We start from the raw sequence: 19,380 nt of genomic DNA, 5'->3' as shown, positions 1-19,380 counted from the left end.
TTTCTAGCATCCTTACAGTTAATAAAAACGTTACCTTTATGAGCAATCCTGGACTTATAAAACCGGCAAAAAACATCTTTGTAGCATATGCAAATGAGGGCTCGCAAGTGCCCAGGGGCGGCGTTACCCTCGTAGGTGCCCAGCTAGCTCAGCCTTATTGTCGCTTCCCCCCGCCCATCCTTTCCCTTTGACCGCCCATCTACTAACTTCTTGCTTTGCTGAGATCCCGCGCCTGCGCACTCAGTCCGTCGGCCGGCGCATGCGCACTGCGATGCCCATTCCTTGTACGGCATCAAAGTAATGCACGCGCCGGCTAACGGCGCGAAAACACAACAAAGGAGGCGGTCCATCGGCGCATGCGCCGGCCGACGAACTGAGTGCGCAGGCGCGGGATCTCAGCTAAGCAAGAAGTTAGTAGATGGGCGGTCAGAGGGAAAGGATGGGCGGGCAGAGGGAAGGAAGGGGCGGGGGGAAGCGACAATAAGGCTGAGCTAGCTGGGCACCTAGGAGGGTATGCATATGCTACGAAGATGTTTTTTGCCGGTTTTATAAGTCTAGGATTGCTCATAAAGGTAACGTTTTTATTAACTGTAAGGCTGCTAGAAAGCTATGGGAAGGGTTACAAAGGTGAAATGTTGATGACAGACTCCCTTTAAAGTCTCTAGAAGAAGGGAAAAAAGGTAAGTATTATATATTTTTTTAAACTGACAGGGTTAGTGGTAGAGACAAGGTGGATTCTTCCTGCCAAAAGTTTTTCTTTGAAGCAGCCTATGCACCATACTTCACTGTAAGGCTACAGTCACACGAGGTGGATTCTCTGTGTTACCTGCAGATTTGTCACACATGCATTACAAAGAGTAAAATCCATGGTAACAGTGTCATAAATTGCTGCAGATTTAAAATCTTTTATTTTTTACATAGGTGGATGAGATCTGCTGTAATATGCTGTTCACAGTTCCTTAGCTATTTGCTTAGATTTTTTAATGTTGCCAAGGCATCAAAATATAAAAAACAAACCCTCCAAATTATAGCCATATAATCCAACAATCCTAGAGACGTGACGTAGAGCTTCTTGTTAAGTTTACTGTCATGTGGATCCTTTGGGACAGGATGGAACCGGTATGCTATCAGGACAGTAACGTAGTAGGTGTAAAGGTGACAAGGTAGTGATGTCAGTATGATGGACGATTAGCCAACAAGAGAAAGGAGAGAAACAGTGAAGTCTTGTTTTCTTATGATTTGTACAAAACAGTGCAAAGGAACCAGCAAAATGGACGTTCCTCAAGGTCAATGACATTTCACAGAGACATATCCTGGAACAATTTGAACACAGCTTGCATATACCTGTGTGTCAACAGGATCGGCATAGCGGTGATGCACAAACAAGCTGTCTACACATAGCATCATGTGTGAAATAAAAAAAAAGGGTTTGTACCTTACCCCAGAATAGGGTTTCTTGTTGTATAATATTCTGATGTGTTGTATACAGTAGGGCTGTATGGATCAGTCAGGGTTAACAATCCAAACACTGTCCCTGTAGGAAGCTAGGTGATGGATTTAGGTCTGCTCCCAGCTTAGGGTACTTTCACACTAGCGATTTTCTTTTCCGGCATAGAGTTCCGTCACAGGGGCTCTACACCGGAAAAGAACTGATCCGTCATATCCCCATGCATTCTGAATGGAGAGTAATCCGTTCAGGATGCATCAGGATGTCTTCAGTTCAGTCGTTTTGACTGATCAGGCAAAAGATAAAACCGTAGCATGCTACGGTTTTATCTCTGGCGAAAAAAACTGAAGACATGCCTGAATGCCGGATCCGGCATTTTTTCCCCATAGGAATGTATTAGTGCCGGATTCGGCATTCAAAATACCGGAATGCCGGATCCGCCCTTCCGGCCTGCGCATGCGCAGACCGGTAAAAATGTGAAAAAAGATACAAGACGGATCCGTCTGTCAGCATGAGAAGCGGAGAGACGGATCCGTCCTTGCAATGCATTTGCTTTCAGTCAGCGGCAGATCGGCAGATCCAGCGGGCAGTTCTAAAATAAATAGAATAATTATAATAATTATCAAGTATTATAATTATTCTATTTATAAAAAAAAAAGCTAAGTAATATCGCATAGCGAATTAAAAACTTAGCTGTCTCTATAGTCAACTTTCCTATGTGATTGCTAGAATTAGCGAAGTTGACGAATATGGAGCTAAAACGAAGATGGAGAATATTTCGTTATCTTCGTTTTGAGGAATATGATGAATACATTTCTCATATTCGTCATCTTCGCTAAATTCTAGATATCAAACCAATAGGAAAGTTGCCTTAAGTTAAAATCGCAATACGCGATTATTTAAATCGCATATTAATCGCGATAACTAGAATAATGACGAATATTCGATTTTGACGAATATGAGACGAATATTCTAGCGAATATTTGCGAATTTCGTCGAAATCGAATATGGCACCTCCCGCTCATCACTATTTGATACCACTGAATGTAATACAACTCCCATTCTGCATTTTAGTAAAGAGAGACATCTACTTTCTACAAATGGCCTGGTTACTGACTCCAGCAACATTTGCCGGCCACAGCACCTACATCTCCTGCTGTGCACCCGTACAACAGTCATAACACTAAGGGCACCCCAACATCACGGAAGAAATGGTGCGTCCTCTTGTCACTGCCCGGCCCCAGGAAGCCTCGGTGGGAGGATTGCTACTGTGAATAACTTGCAGTCAGAGTCACTACCACTCCCATCCTCTGCTACGCTCCTTTGGGACTTGTGGCATGTTAACTCCTGATGGGGAACACATTCCAGATACAAAATAAGATTGAAACAATGCAGTGCTTGAAAGATCTCCAGTAGCGAAACAAACTTAAATGGGCTGTCTCATTAATTAATGTTCATATTGCTTCCTTGGTTACGATTGTTCACATTATACCCTTCCATGGTTACGACCACCCAGCATCGGTGGTTGTTCTTGCACACTATAAAAAAAAGCACTTTTTTCCTATAGTGTGCAAGCACGGCCACTGATGCTGGATTAAAGGCTGGTAGTAACCATGGAAACGAGAAGTGCATAATATGATGGAAAAATGAATCCAGCCAGCAAAGGAAGCAATATGGACAATCACAATACATTAGTAAGTGCCTTGTATTAACTTTCTCTACATGATAAATTCCATTTGCTGAAGTGACACAACCCCTTTAAAGGGGATGTTCAAGATCAGAAAAAAAGTTTGCTTTTATTCCAGAAACACCACATCTGTCCATGGGCTGTGTTTGGTATTACCGTTAAGCCCCCTTCATTGGAACAGGGTTTCGCTGCAATTTCAGACACAGCTCATGGACCGATGTGGCACTGTTTCTGGAAAAGAAGGAAACCATTTTTTTCGATCCTGGACAACCCCCTTTAACCCCTTAAGGACCGGGCTCTTTTTCACCTTAAAGGGACACTGACAGGGCCAATAAGCATATTGAGGTATATATATGGCAGTACAGGTCTTATAATGGGTATTACAATCATCTAAGTATCCCCCCTGTCCACATTATACATACAGTAAACTTAAGTTTTATAACCTGCTCCAACGGTCTTCAATCTGCCCAAGGGGCGGCGTTTCACCTCTCTTGCGCCCAGCCAGCCTCCCCCAACTGCCGCTTTGAAGCGCTGCCCAGCTCATGAATATTCAGTTTGCTGGGCGGCTTCTGCGGTCCCCACTCTGAAGCGCTGCGCTTAACAGTGCCCTGCGCATGCGCCGGATCTTGTGAAGTCGGGGACAGTAAGCGCCGCCCAGCGAAGTGAATATTGATGAGCTGGGCGGCGCTTACTGTACCGGACTTCACAAGACCCGGCGCATGCGCCGGGCACTGTTAAGCGCAGCGCTTCAGAGTGGGGACCACAGAAGCCGCCCAGCAAACTGAATATTCATGAGCTGGGCGGCGCTTCAAAGCGGCAGTTGGGGGAGGCTGGCTGGGCGCAAGAGAGGTGAAACGCCGCCCCTTGGGCAGATTGAAGACTGTTGGAGCAGGTTTTAAAACTTAAGTTTACTGTATGTATAATGTGGACAGGGGGGATACTTAGATGATTGTAATACCCATTATAAGACCTGTACTGCCATATATATACCTCAATATGCTTATTGGCCCTGTCAGTGTCCCTTTAAGGACCAGGCCATTTTTTGCAAATCTGACCAGTGTCACTTTAAGTGCTCATAACTTTAAAACGCTTTGACTTACCCAGGCCGTTCTGAGATTGTTTTTTCGTCACATATTGTAATTCATGTCACTGCTAAAATTGGGTCAAAAAAGTTAATTTTTTTGCATAAAAAAATAAAAATTTTACCCAAAATTTTGAAAAATTATCAAATTTCTAAGTTTCAGTTTCTCTACTTCTGTAATACATAGTAATACCCCCAAAAATTGTGATGACTTTACATTCCCCATATGTCTACTTCATGTTTGTAGCATTTTGGGAATGATATTTTATTTTTTGGGGATGTTACAAGGCTTAGAAGTTTAGAAGCAAATTTAGAAATTTTCAGAAATCTTCAAAATCCCACTTTTTATGGACCAGTTCAGGTTTGAAGTCATATTGTGAGGCTTAGATAATATAAACCTCCCAAAAATGACCACATTCTAGAAACTACACCCCTCAAGGTATTCAAAACTGTTTTTTCAAACTTTATTAACCCTTTAGGTCTTCCACAAGAGTTAATGGCAGATGGAGAAACAATTTAGAAATTTCTATTTTTTGGAAAATTTTCCAATATAATCAATTTTTTCCAGGAGTAAAACAAGGGTTAACTGCCAAACAACACTCAAAATGGGTTGCCCTGATTCTGTAGTTTGCAAAAACACCCCATATGTGGTCGTAAACTACTGTTTGGCCGAACGGTAGCACATAGAAGGAGGGGAACACCATATGGGTTTTGGAAGGCAGATTTGGCAGGACTGGTTTTGTTTATACCATGTCCCATTTGAAGCCCCCTGTTGCACCCCTAGAATAGAAATTTCAAAAAAGTGACTCCATCTAAGAAAGTACCCCCCGCAAGGTATTCAAAACTGGGTTTACAAACTTTGTTAACCCTTTAGGTGTTCCACAAGAGTTAATGGCAGATGGAGAAACAATTTAGAAATTTCTATTTTTTGGAAAATTTGCCAATATAATCAATTTTTTTCCAGGAGTAAAACAAGGGTTAACTGCCAAACAACACTCAAAATGGGTTGCCCTGATTCTGTAGTTTGCAAAAACACCCCATATGTGGTCGTAAACTACTGTTTGGCCGAACGGTAGCACATAGAAGGAGGGGAACACCATATGGGTTTTGGAAGGCAGATTTGGCAGGACTGGTTTTGTTTATACCATGTCCCATTTGAAGCCCCCTGTTGCACCCCTAGAATAGAAATTTCAAAAAAGTGACTCCATCTAAGAAAGTACACCCCTCAAGGTATTCAAAACTGGGTTTACAAACTTTGTTAACCCTTTAGGTGTTCCACAAGAGTTAATGGCAGATGGAGAAACAATTTAGAAATTTCTATTTTTTGGAAAATTTGCCAATATAATCAATTTTTTTCCAGGAGTAAAACAAGGGTTAACTGCCAAACAACACTCAAAATGGGTTGCCCTGATTCTGTAGTTTGCAAAAACACCCCATATGTGGTCGTAAACTACTGTTTGGCCGAACGGTAGCACATAGAAGGAGGGGAACACCATATGGGTTTTGGAAGGCAGATTTGGCAGGACTGGTTTTGTTTATACCATGTCCCATTTGAAGCCCCCTGTTGCACCCCTAGAATAGAAATTTCAAAAAAGTGACTCCATCTAAGAAAGTACACCCCTCAAGGTATTCAAAACTGGGTTAACAAACTTTGTTAACCCTTTAGGTGTTCCACAAGAGTTAATGGCAGATGGAGAAACAATTTAGAAATTTCTATTTTTTGGAAAATTTTCCAATATAATCAATTTTTTCCAGGAGTAAAACAAGGGTTAACTGCCAAACAACACTCAAAATGGGTTGCCCTGATTCTGTAGTTTGCAAAAACACCCCATATGTGGTCGTAAACTACTGTTTGGCCGAACGGTAGCACATAGAAGGAGGGGAACACCATATGGGTTTTGGAAGGCAGATTTGGCAGGACTGGTTTTGTTTATACCATGTCCCATTTGAAGCCCCCTGTTGCACCCCTAGAATAGAAATTTCAAAAAAGTGACTCCATCTAAGAAAGTACACCCCTCAAGGTATTCAAAACTGGGTTAACAAACTTTGTTAACCCTTTAGGTGTTCCACAAGAGTTAATGGCAGATGGAGAAACAATTTAGAAATTTCTATTTTTTGGAAAATTTTCCAATATAATCAATTTTTTCCAGGAGTAAAACAAGGGTTAACTGCCAAACAACACTCAAAATGGGTTGGCCTGATTCTGTAGTTTGCAGAAACACCCCATATGTGGTCGTAAACTACTATTTGGCTAAACGGCAGGACATAGAAGAAGGGGAACACCATATGGTTTTTGGAAGGCAGATTTTGCTGGACTGGTTTATTTACACCATGTACCCTTTCAAACCCCCTGATGCACCCCTAGAGTAGAAACTCCATAAAAGTGACCCCATCTAGGAAACTACGGGATAAGGTGGTTGTTGTTTTGGGACTATTTTTGGGGTAAATTTGATTTTTGGTTGCTCTATTTTACTCTTTTTTGAGGCAATGTAACAAAAAAATTAAATTCTAAAATTGTTTCTACATTCGCGATTTAGTTTTGTGGAACACCTAAAGGGTTAACATAGTTTGTAAAGTAACTTTTGAATACCTTGAGGGGTGTAGTTTCTTAGATGGGGTCACTTTTTTGGAGTTTCTAGTCTAGACTACATCAGGGGGGGCTTCTAATGGGACATGGTGTAAAAAAAAAAAACTGCCCTTCAAAATCTGCCTTCCAGAAACCGTATGGAGTTCCCTTCGTTCTATGCCCTGCCGTGCGGCTATATAGCCATTTACGACCACATATGGGGTGTTTCTGCAAGGCACAGTTTTTATTTTATATTTTTAACACCGTTCATCCGAGGCGTTTGGTCAAAAGTTATTTTTATAGCGACGACTTTTACGCACGCCACGATGCCCAATATGTATGGCTCTCAGACTTTGGAAACACTAAGCAGGCATCCTAAAACTGCGGCCCTCCAGATGTTGTAAAACTACAATTCCCACCATGCCCTGCTGATGGCTGTAGGTTGTCTGGGCATGCTGGGAGTTATAGTTTTACAACATCTGGAGGGCCGCAGTTTGAGGATGCCTGCACTAAAACTAATATTTTTTGGGGAAAGAAAAAATGTTTCCGTGTCTCCAAAGTCTGAGAGCCATAGTTTTTTATGTTCTCTAGTGGACTGTTGGGGATTATAAAAATTTAGTACTCCATGGAAGTGTGATACTCCCTGAAGCAATTGATAATGCAGAGGCCCGGATGATCGGGGCACGTGTCACATTGAGTAGTGGTGTCCTTCCGTATCCCCTTCTTGTGACACACTCTGCACTTTTTTTGGGTTCGTCCCTTCTTTCCAGTATGGGGGACCACACCTGGAAAGTGTTGGCCAGGGACGATCCGGGCGCCTCCAGTTACCGAGGTACTCCAGCCTGCTCTTTCCCGGTCCGAAAAGATCAGGGCCTTGAGGACTGCCTCATAGAACTGGAGGAATGTCCCTGTGCTGCCAGCGCTTCGGGATAGTACAAAAGAGTTGTACATGGCAACCTGTACCAAGTAGACCGCAACTTTTTTGTACCATGCCCGGGTTTTGCGCATGGCGTTATATGGCGTGGGGACTTGATCAGAGAGATCAACTCCTCCCATATACCGATTGTAGTCGACGATACAATCGGGCTTGAGGACCGTTGCCGCGGTACCTCGCACAGGGACAGGGGTGGTGCCGTTACCGTGGATTGTGGACAGCATAAGGACATCCCTGGTGGGGGGGCTGGTGGGGGGGCTGGTGGGGGGGGGGGGCAAGTGGCAGGGGGGGTCTGGGTTAGGGTTAGATGGATAGGAGGAAGTTTGGAATAAAAGTACTTTTTCTTTTTTTTTTTCTAACTTACTTTTCCCTTCTTTCCCTGCCTAACGGTGCCTCTCCCTCACTGACCCTAACCTACCTGGGTGGCGATGGGTGCAGGAGGGTGATGTATGCCGATTAGGGGGACGCAGGAGCTGGTGCTGGACGATGCTGCACGGTCAGGGTGCTGGACAGGAAGAGGAGGGGAGAGAGGAGCGCAGGAAGTTTGAATCTCGCGCCTCTCTCCCCTGCACCAATCAGCACCCGGGACAGCGGCGTTCAGCACCAGGGCCAGCACCGCCTCTCCATATCCTCGGTCTGCGATAGGTGGTGTATAATTACGCCACCGATCGCAGTCTTTTTCCGGTTCATCGGGTCACAGGACACCCGAATGGACCGGAAATGCAGAAAACCGCAGGTCTGAATTGACCTGCGGTTTTCTGCGATCGTCGATACGGGGGGGTCAAACGACCCCCCCCCCGCGTTGTTACAGGATGCCGGCTGAATGATTTCAGCCGGCGTCCCGTTCCGATTAACCCCCACGGCGCCAGAAATCCGATTTTAAGTCAGGACGTACCGGTACGTCCTTTGTCCTTAAGGACTCGGGAAATAGGGCGTACCGGTACGTCCTATGTCCTTAAGGGGTTAAGGCTACTTTTACACTAGCGTTTTTGCTAGATCCGGCAGGGTTTCAGCAAAAACGCTTTCATTACTGATGATACAACCATCTGCATTCGTCATGAACGGATCCGGTTGTATTATCTTTAACATAGCCAAGACGGATCCGTCATGAACTCCATTGAAAGTCAATGGGGGACGGATTCGTTTTCTATTGTGTCAGATAGTGTCAGAGTTAAAAGGATTCGTCCCCATTGACTTGCATTGCGGTTTGCTCTTCGTTATGAGAACGCAACCAAACGGAACGGAATGCATTTTGGTGCACTCCCTTCTGTTCAGTTACATTTTGTCCCCATTGATAAAGAATGGGGCCAAAATGGAAGCGTTTTTTCCGGTATTGAGACCCTATGACGGATCTCAATACCAGATTATAGAAACGCTAGTGTGAAAGTAGCCTAACAAAGATTCTTATCTACACATTTACCACTGTCCTATGATGATTACTAGATTGCATTAAGACCTCCACACATAAATTTGATTGCTTGTGTCCATAAACCACCAGAGAAAAATGCTTGATTCTTTAATGTTCTTTAGGCTTTCCTTGTGGCTTTATTTTTTTTTTGTAAAGAATAATGATTTCATACATGTGTATTTTTGGAAAAAAGCAATGTGAAAACACACATAAAAAATATGCTTTATAGGAAGATGTGACAAAAGTGCCAGCAAATCAAAAAAACAACGTCACAGCTAGAGCATGCTGTGATTACCGAAAAATGTGATGGACCTAATAAAATGCAATAAAAGCGCAATAATAAAAAATAGCACTAAAAACACGCTCATGTACTTTTGCTTCACAATTTCCATATCCTTAAAGCGAACATCTTGTAACTTGTAAATCTGCAGAAAATGCACTTTTATTCTTGTTCTGGTCGCATGTAAATGAAGTTGATGAAGTCAAGGAGGCTGGCGTGAACCTCCTCAAAGTTAGGCTTTCCAAATCCGCACCCATCCCATGCAGCTTGATTGATGTTCTCCAGGCCAGGGAACAACATCTCCTGTTCTCACAAGATCCCGGGCAGGCTCCGTTCGCTTTCACTTCCAGCGCATGCCCAGTGAATAGTGCTGTAAAGCACCTGGCTTCACTGCACATGCGCGACAGGGCAAAAGCGCTATCCCCTCTACAGCTGCTGTACAGCACTATTCGATGGGTGTGCACCACAAGTGGGATGATGTTCCCTTTCCTGGAAAACGTCAGTCAATCTCCATGGGGAGGGTTGAGGGTGGGGAAAGTCTGACGTCCAGAAGGTTTGTGCCGCCTCCTTGATTTCAACAAGTTAAGAGGTTTTCAGTACCCCCTCCGATCAGATACTGATGAATACTTAAAAATTAACATAGCCACTGATTTATTTAATATAACGTATCTGTATAGCACCATCTGCTGTTTGTTTTTTCTTATTTCTTTATCCGGCTCACTGAGATGCTCAGTTTCATCCTTCAACTGCCTCTTGAGCTGTTATAAGGAGAGAGATGCAGCAGAAGGGACTCACCACCGGAGCTGCATCAGAAAAGACAAGCCTCTTGAGCTGTTATAAGGAGAGAGATGCAGCGAAGGGACTCACCACCGGAGCTGCAGCAGAAAAGACATGCCTCTTGAGCTGTTATAAGGAGAGTGATGCAGCAGAAGGGACTCCCCACCGGAGCTGCATCAGAAAAGACATGCCTCTTGAGTTGTTATAAGGAGAGAGATGCAGCAGAAGGGACTCCCCACCGGAGCTGCATCAGAAAAGACATGCCTCTTGAGCTGTTATAAGGAGAGAGATGCAGCAGAAGGGACTCACCACCGGAGCTGCATCAGAAAAGACATGCCTCTTGAGCTGTTATAAGGAGAGAGATGCAGCAGAAGGGACTCACCACCGGAGCTGCATCAGAAAAGACATGCCTCTTGAGCTGTTATAAGGAGAGAGATGAAGCAGAAGGGACTCACCACTGGAGCTGCAGCAGAAAAGACATGCCTCTTGAGCTGTTATAAGGAGAGAGATGCAGCAGAAGGGACTCACCACCGGAGCTGCAGCAGAAAAGACACTCCCCTTGAGCTGCCAGCTTGATATACAGTAAATCTAGTAGAACAATGAATGGGGAGATCTCTGGGTCCATGTGAGGTACAGGGCCGGTTCCAGCTTTGTTAGAAAGAGATTGTCATGTACTACATGATGTCTGATTTTAATTTTTTACATTAATCATGTGACAACCCCTTTAAAGGGGAGCTCCACTTTAGATCCACAATTTGCTAATGGAAAGAGTTAGCGTTAGAGGACAATGAATTTCAATGGCTGCCCATTCAGGAGTATTTATATTGTGCCTACCCCTGAAGTAACTACGCATAGATGGTCTGACATCAGGAATGCTCTTTGTGAGTTGCACGTCTAAGGAGGTCCTGCGATGTGAGAAGGAATTGACCACACTGGTCTTGCATATAAAATAATTCATACATTAACAGGTCTATTACGATTTTAAACAGAATTCAGTGATGCCACAAGGGAGGTTCAAGGGACTGATAGCAGAAGCCAAATTATAAGCCTTATTCTGTGAAAAAGATAAATGAAACTGGGTGGAGCCTGTTACATATTTATAATTAATGGGAACATATGTGTCTGGATGCCAATTGTACTAGATTCCTGGAATTGAATGACCTCTTTGATCTTGTACTGCCAACAGCACCACTCCCAGCATCTTGCCGTGAGAGGATTAACTACATATGTGCCTATAAAAATTATTTGTTGTTTCTAAGACAAGGACATACCTTTAATCCTTGCCAATAAGATATAGTGACCTGATAAAACATAAGGAACAAAGCTGACACTACTTTATCACTACGGCATCAGGCATGGGGGTTTTTCCATGGTGATGTACTCTGTGGTTAGTAGTAGAGATGAGCGAATTTCATATTTTGAAATTTGTTCACACTTCGTTTACTGGTAAAAGGTGAATTGCGTTATGGATTCCGTTACCACGGACCATAACGCAATTCTATGATGGAATGCCTTTAGAGGCAGTTATTCATTCCATCATAATAGAAGTCTATGGCCAGCATAACGGATCCGTCCCGTTTCCATTATGCAGGAGAGTCCTCTCCTCAAGATCACAGAATCCTCCCGCCTCAGAACTGGACAGGACCAGAAATGACCAATCGTGCCAAGCACAGTTGCCCTCAAGATGACCAGGCTGGTAAGTACCACTGAAACACAAGAGGGGGGAAACACCCCAAAAAATGGGGGGAGACACAACACCAGCCATATAGAACACATAGCCATATAGAACGAACCATTATACTTTCAATTAAAATGACAGTGACTATGCTACCATGTGTCCCCCAAGCTATTTTCTATGGGGGGGCCTTGGCAGGAGCTTCAGAAATTTGTATATTGGTGTACAGTAGGATAACCTACTGTATTTAAAATGTTATGCCCAGCCCAATTTTTTCTATGAAATTACTGTATACTGTATATGCCATACGGAAAAACGGAACGGAAACAGAAACACAACGGAAACAAAAAAACTGAACAACGGATCCGTAAAAAAAGGAACGCAAAACACTGAAATAGCCATACGGTAGTGTGAAGAGGCATTAAGAAGATATTTCTAGAAAGACATCTCATCTATTATTCTGTTTATTCCAATCTTCTTGAAGGGTTCTTCCCATCTGTGCACAACGTAAATTTGTGGCTGTTATTGTATGATCAACAGGGTTGCTCCTGCTGAGTTGTCTTCTCCTGTCTATTAGTTCATTTGAGGCAGTTACTATGCAGCTGTCTCACAGATGATCCATTACTGTGGGTCAGCTGATCACTAATGTGGACCAATAGTTTGGAAAGGAGTTCCTGATTGGATACCCTTCTTTTAAATATTTCTGGTCTCTGGTGGGAACTTGCTGCAGATAGCATATGCTCTGTACATTTGTGTATATTAGTACATTAAATGCTTGTAGATTCTAGTATTTTGTTCATTGCCTAGTTTGTTTTTCATGGAGTTTTGTTCTTGTTTTGTTCTATGAGCTGAGCGCTGCGATTGGCCAGCGCTACAGCATAGGAGAAGGAGACCGCGGCAGGCTCAACTGGGTGGAGCCTAACTGCAAACATACCGGAGGCTATAACCGGAGAACGGAGCGGCGCCCGGGGATAACAGTAAGTGCAGGGGGATCCCTGGGCGCCGCTCTACACGTCTTTATGGTGAGTTTACATACTTTCTTCGGGTGAAAGGTTCTCTTTAAGAAAGTAAAAGTGAGGCTATGGTTTTCTTAGGGGAGTATCTATGTCTGCAGAATTATTATATAACTAAGTGGAAATATTCCCATCTTACTTGTTTGTTTTCATCTGTTTAAGTGAGAATAATAATAAAATAAAAAAACTCCTGATTCACAAACAAACATTTCTGACATTTCCAAATAAAATCAGTCACCAATATGGCTCCCTTTTGTTTTCAATAACAGTTATAAGCCTTCCATCCATGGACTATCTCAGTTTCTTAATCTGTTGACGATTATTATGTAGCAGCAACCACACCGTCCCAGACACTGTTCACAGAGGTGTTCTGTTTTCCTTCTCTGTAATCCCCCATTTAAAGGGTATTCCAGTTATGCTATCTCCAGAATTCCCATAGAAATGACTGGAGTGGCCACACGCATGCCCTACCAGCCACTCTGTTAATTTCAGTGGGGAAAGGTGTGCAGGGGGTACGGGGCCCACGTTCTTGTGATCGATGGGGGTACCAGTGGTAGCACCCCCATTGACCTATGCATAGGGGATAACTTAAAGGGTTTCTATCACTTCGTATCACATATTTAGGTGTCAGACACTAGCGATCCGCTAGTGTCTGCTCTAACAAACCATCCTAATATGATAGGTTTTGGGGCAGCCGTTTCGCTAAAATAACAACTTATATCTATATGCTAATGAGCCTCTAGGTGCTATGGGGGCGTCATTAGCACCTAGAGGCTCCGTCTACCTTCATAAACTGCCGCCGCCCAGCGCGTCACTCCAGCCCGCCCATCTCCTGCTGAATGCGATCCTCTCCATGCGTGTCTCTGTTCGGCGCATGCGCAGTGAATGTCTGGCCGCTTCCCTGCACAGACATCTCCACTGCGCCTGTTCCTCGGAGCACTATGATGTCATCGGCGCAGGCGCAGTGGAGATGTCTGAGCAGGGAAGCGGTCAGACATTCACTGCGCATGCGCCAAACAGAGACGCGCACGGAGAGGATCGCATTCAGCAGGAGATGGGCGGGCTGGAGGGACGCGCTGGGCGGCGGCAGTTTATGAAGGTAGACGGAGCCTCTAGGTGCTAATGACGCCCCCATAGCACCTAGAGGCTCATTAGCATATAGATATAAGTTCTTATTTTAGCGAAACGGCTGCCCCAAAACCTATCATATTAGGATGGTTTGTTAGAGCAGACACTAGCAGATCGCTAGTGTCTGACACCTAAATATGTGATACGAAGTGATAGAAACCCTTTAATGTAACCAGAATACCTCTTAAGAAGAGCCCACAAGTTCCCTACAGGGTTTAGGTCAGGTGATGAAGGAGCCATGTCATTATTCTTTCATCTTTAAGGTCTTTACTGGCTGGCCATGCAGTGGAGTACTTCTATGCATTAGATGGAGCATTGTCCTGCATAAAAATTATGTATGGTTTTTCTTGAAAGATGTTGACATTTTCATGTGTGGCACTTCTTGAAGAAAGTGTCTTCTAAAAACCAGTAGTAGGTTTGGGAGTTGATTTTAAGTCCATCTTCAACAAGAAAAGGTCCAATTAGCTGAGTACCCGGTTCACGAATAGAGGTTATCCTCAACATACGCTGAAAAGGGCGTACCATCACTCTATGAGCATTGGCCGTGAACAATTACTGGTCCCTAAGCAAAAGATACAGGGTCAGAATACTCCGAGGATTATAGCCACGTACGATAAAGCACAGAAACAGGTACGTGATATCCTTAAGAAACACTGGCCCATCCTACAGTCTGATCCAGACATTGGAGATTTGGTGTCAGACCGTCCCTCTATTACATACCGTCACAGTTCTAATATACGCGACCGTCTGGTTCATAGTACCTACCTACATCCAACACCAGATACATGGCTCAAAAATACACTGACTGGGACCTTTCCATGCGGGGCATGTGTCTTCTGTAACAATATTATGAAAGGGACATTCTTTACTAGACAAGTGACGAAGGAAAGATTCTCTATCCGATCCTTCATTAGATGCACATCAGTGGGAGTTGTGTACTTACTGACCTGCCAGTGTGGTCTACAATACATAGGGAAGACCAGACGCGAATTGAGGAGACGGATCGGCGAACACCTACTTGACATTAAAAACAACCGTGATACATCTGTGGCACGCCATGTATGCGACCATCATGGCGGCAATCCAAATGTACTCAAGGTGTAAGGAATTGAACACATTGTGAAATCCGTTCATGGAGGGGACATTGATGTGTCGCTGATCCGCAAAGAAACTGAATGGATTTTCAAGTTAGACACCGTACACCCCAAGGGACTTAACGAGGCGGTCTCATTTTCCTGCTTTATTTAGCAGGTCATTGGGACGGTTGTCGTGGTCCTGTTGTGTGTGATGTTCTATCAGTATCATATGACCACAGATTTGCGTTGCGATATATGCACCGGGTGGTCTTATTTATGAATTCATCCACATCCCATAGTGTATATGGGCTGTCTTGCTCCACCACAGTGGCTTTTCTCCATTTGGGTAACAGTAGAGTGGTTAATTTTACCACTATACTGTGTAGTCCTCTCTAGTTAGGCCCTTCTTGTATATCCCAAGTAGCCATATACAGTTTTGACACTTGACTATCTAGATCGCATATGTTTCTTTCCCCCAGATGCTTGAGCGCGCTCCTCCCCCAGAGTGTATTACGCCCCATTTTCATGTGACCATGAAAATCCGGCACGCCCCCTGACGCGCCTTCCTCCCTGATTGGTGCTCCATGATGGCACACACCTCCTGGGGGCGGGTCTTAGATTATTTCTATCTGGTGTGTGCTCGGCCGCACACGGCCATCACAGTGCCGATGTATGCACGCGAAAGTGCGGCATCTCTGTTCACATCCGATAATTTATACTAATGTATCGCTCCTGATGACACATGACATATTCTAGTCATGTAGAAACGCGTTGAGCGATCTGATGTGCTACATATCGCTCACTAGGCAGGGCAGCGTTTAAGGGTGTACTAATACCCACATCAGCTGTTCAGACTCTGCAGACGATCCACTCTACGGCTCATTACAAGTAGCATAGGGATAGACGCAAATAGGATCAGGTCTGCACATGTGAGTCCCTGCTCCCCGTGTAGTGGCACTTTAGCCTGATTGCTACAGACTACACCTATATCAGTGTGACAATATACTGAGTGTTAGCAAGCAACAGGCTATTATTCAGGCTATCAGAGTGGTGGATGGTTAATTATCCAATCCCTCTCCACATCTCTGATCTCCTGTATGCCTAATTTTATATTAATTTTCTACACCCCCCCCCCCCCCCTTTTTCAATTGATTCTAATAAAATCTTTATTATTTTCACTTTTAACATTCTTTCAGGCTGAGACGTATAATATATATACAGAACGTGTACCATCATATTAACCTTTCACTGTGATCTGCCAATTAGCTCACCTTTAATAATATCATCCCATAGTAGTACTCCACCTCCACCTTCCTGGCATATTAGTCAAAGTGGAACTCTGTGCCATTACTGATACAAGATATGGGCCCATTCATCAGGTCTGTCAATCTCATCTCATCAGTCCATAAAACCTTTGAAAAATCTGTCTTCAGATATTTCTTGGCCAGTCTTGATGTTTCAAACTATGTGTTTCGGTCAGTGGTGGTCGGGTTTAAGGCTTCCTTACTTTGGCCATGTCTCTGAGTATTGAACACCTTGTACCGTTGATGATACTCACCTGGTCCCAGCCACTGAATTCGGTCCGCGTGGTCCTGTGATTGGCTGCGGTGGTCACGTGTGTCCCCCGTTGATGGATGTTGCTGCCGATGCAGAGGGGAGTGGAAGTATTGGAGCGGGAGCCACAAACCGAATCCAGTGGAGGGGACCAACCAAGTGAGTATCAGCAACTGTGCTGGTCTGCCATGTCTGGAGGTTTGACTACATCTTGGATAACCCCTTTAAGAAGGGCCTACACGCCAAAATGTTGCTGTTTAGGTCTAACAGCTACAAATAAAGCATCTTTTTCTTCTTTACTTCATTTAGCTGTGCCTTGGAATCTTCTTGCAAGTTGGTTTTCCCACCATGAGGAACTATTCTTAAACCTCTCCAACCCTCACTCATACGCTAAGCATAAGCAAACCTCCTGTTCGATCGTTCTTCTTATTCTCATCGTATTAATCAAAAACTACAGGAAAGAAGTGATCAATATTTGTAGATGATAAAACTTAATTTTTATTTAATCTATTATATAAAAAATAGCCCCTTAGATTAGTATATAAGATATACCTCAAATAGTAATCCGCAATGTATAGAACTTCTATGAAAGTATAAAACTGACTCCCCAGAACCTCTATGGAAGTGTGTCACTGACTCATGGTAAAGTTACAGCAAACATACCACTTCAACAGGTGGAAAAAGGGGTGTACGGCGGCACTCAATAAATGATAACCTGTTTGTCCTACCGCTTCGTCGAACGACTCCAATTGTGCCGCAGTTACCTCACGGATCTATGATGTATTGAATCCTTGGTAGTTGGTGGTGATCTTGCTGCACAGGGGTAGGGATCCGGACTAAAATTCCCTATAATTACCCTAGAGGGGGTCCTACAATAGCCCTAAGGCCTAACCACGGTACACCCACTAAAACAAGGGTGCCCCGACCGGAACCTAACCCTGGAATTGAAGACCCTAGTTTGCCCTCTCCTAAAGGATCCCTACACGCATGTTTCACTTACAGATGAGAGTAAGGCTCATCAGGGGAAACAACAGGGAGCTAGGCAATTAGACATGTCAGAGTGCACACATTGCGATATTAACTGTGCACCCTACATTAACAGATTATAAGCCCTGAGACCTGATATGGCTCAGGTAAGCTAATAACCAATAGAAGGGAAAAGGGTGGGGGTAGCAGATGATATCCTCCCCTAAGTCTCCTAATACGATGTTTATGGTCTTTCTGGGCCCGATATAGCCAGCAATGTCCTCGGAACCCGCTCAAATTTAAATGCGAAAGTGCCCCGAAGAAGAGGCTTGGTTACCAAACACACCCTCCTGGCGCATCGCTCGATGCAACAGCTCATGCGCACAGTTGATTTCCGGCATAGGCCCCGAAAGTGAGGCTTGGTTTCAGGACACGCCTCCCGAACGCAGCGCTAGATATAACAGCGCATGCGCAATTGGAAGCCGATTCCTAGCTGGGGCGCACGCACGTATAATGACGTTGTTGCGCCGGGTCTCACAGATATATGCGAGATCAACCTTCTGACATGGTTGCCGGGCAGCAGGGACGCATTCCCGTCTCCAATCAGATACGCACCTTCAGATGTAAGGTCGCGTCCATAGAAGATGACATTTATAGCATAAATTTCACATAGGAAAATGGTTACTTAAATATAATGGCCCCAATACATGCAATGCTATTATCTGATGAAGACAAACATATTTAGGACACCAAAAGGCATGGTATAAATATCCTATCACCGCTCATAGATGGTTTACTAAAATACAGCCAAGAGACCAGAAACCGAAATGGGGAGAATAATGGAGGGGTGTTTTTTTGTGTGTTTTGGGAGGGGATTTGGAAGAAACACTATAAACATAGGTCCAGAGGTTCGAATATTCATTGGGCCCATTTATTATATCTCGATACAAATGTTAAATGAAACAGCTGAAATTAAGCTGTTCATTAAGGCCCGTGGGTGAAACAGTTCGTAGTACAAATGTCCAACGGGCTTCATGTTGTAACAAGATTCTGTCCCAATCCCCGCCCCGAATTGGGGCTCTCACATGTTTAATGCCTGTAGCCTTGATACACCTTGGATCACCTTGGTGACATTCCTGAACATGTCTGGACACAGCCGTGTCCCTTTTGTTTGCAATGTCTCCAAGGTGTTCCTCCAGACGTCTACGTAATTCCCGTCTAGTCTTCCCAATGTATTCTTTGCCGCACTCACAGGTGATCTTGTAGATCACCCCCTTGGTGAGGCAGTTAATGAAATCCTTTATTGGAAATACACGTTGCAGGTTAGTGCTAAAGAAAGACTTTCCTGGTTGTATAATGTTGCAGGATACACAGCCACTACATCTAAAACTGCCGGTTGGTCTACGATCCAACCACGTTCCTGGTTGGGGGATTGTCGTGTAGTGACTGTGTACAAGGAGATCCCTGAGACTGTTACCCTTTCTAAATGTAATCTGTGGGTACTCATGTATGACCTCACTAATATCCGGGTCCATGAGTAAGATGGGCCAGTGTTTCTCCTCAAGGATCCCCCTTGTACAGTCAGCAGTACCATCAAAAGTTGCAATCAGACAAATTTTTCGATCCTCCACTATTTTATTTTTAGGCACCAATAGTTCCGTCCGTGCTGTTGTAAGAGCCCTATATAATAGCCCTAGTTGTTACCATGACCATTTTTTAAAGGGGTATTCCCATCTTCAGTTTTAATACTAACCTTCGTCCAGCGCGACGTCCACTTCCTGGATTCGG

The sequence above is a fragment of the Bufo bufo genome, chromosome 1 (genome assembly GCF_905171765.1).
Source record: "Bufo bufo chromosome 1, aBufBuf1.1, whole genome shotgun sequence".
Lineage (NCBI taxonomy): Eukaryota > Metazoa > Chordata > Amphibia > Anura > Bufonidae > Bufo > Bufo bufo.
This window is presented reverse-complemented; position numbering follows the sequence as displayed.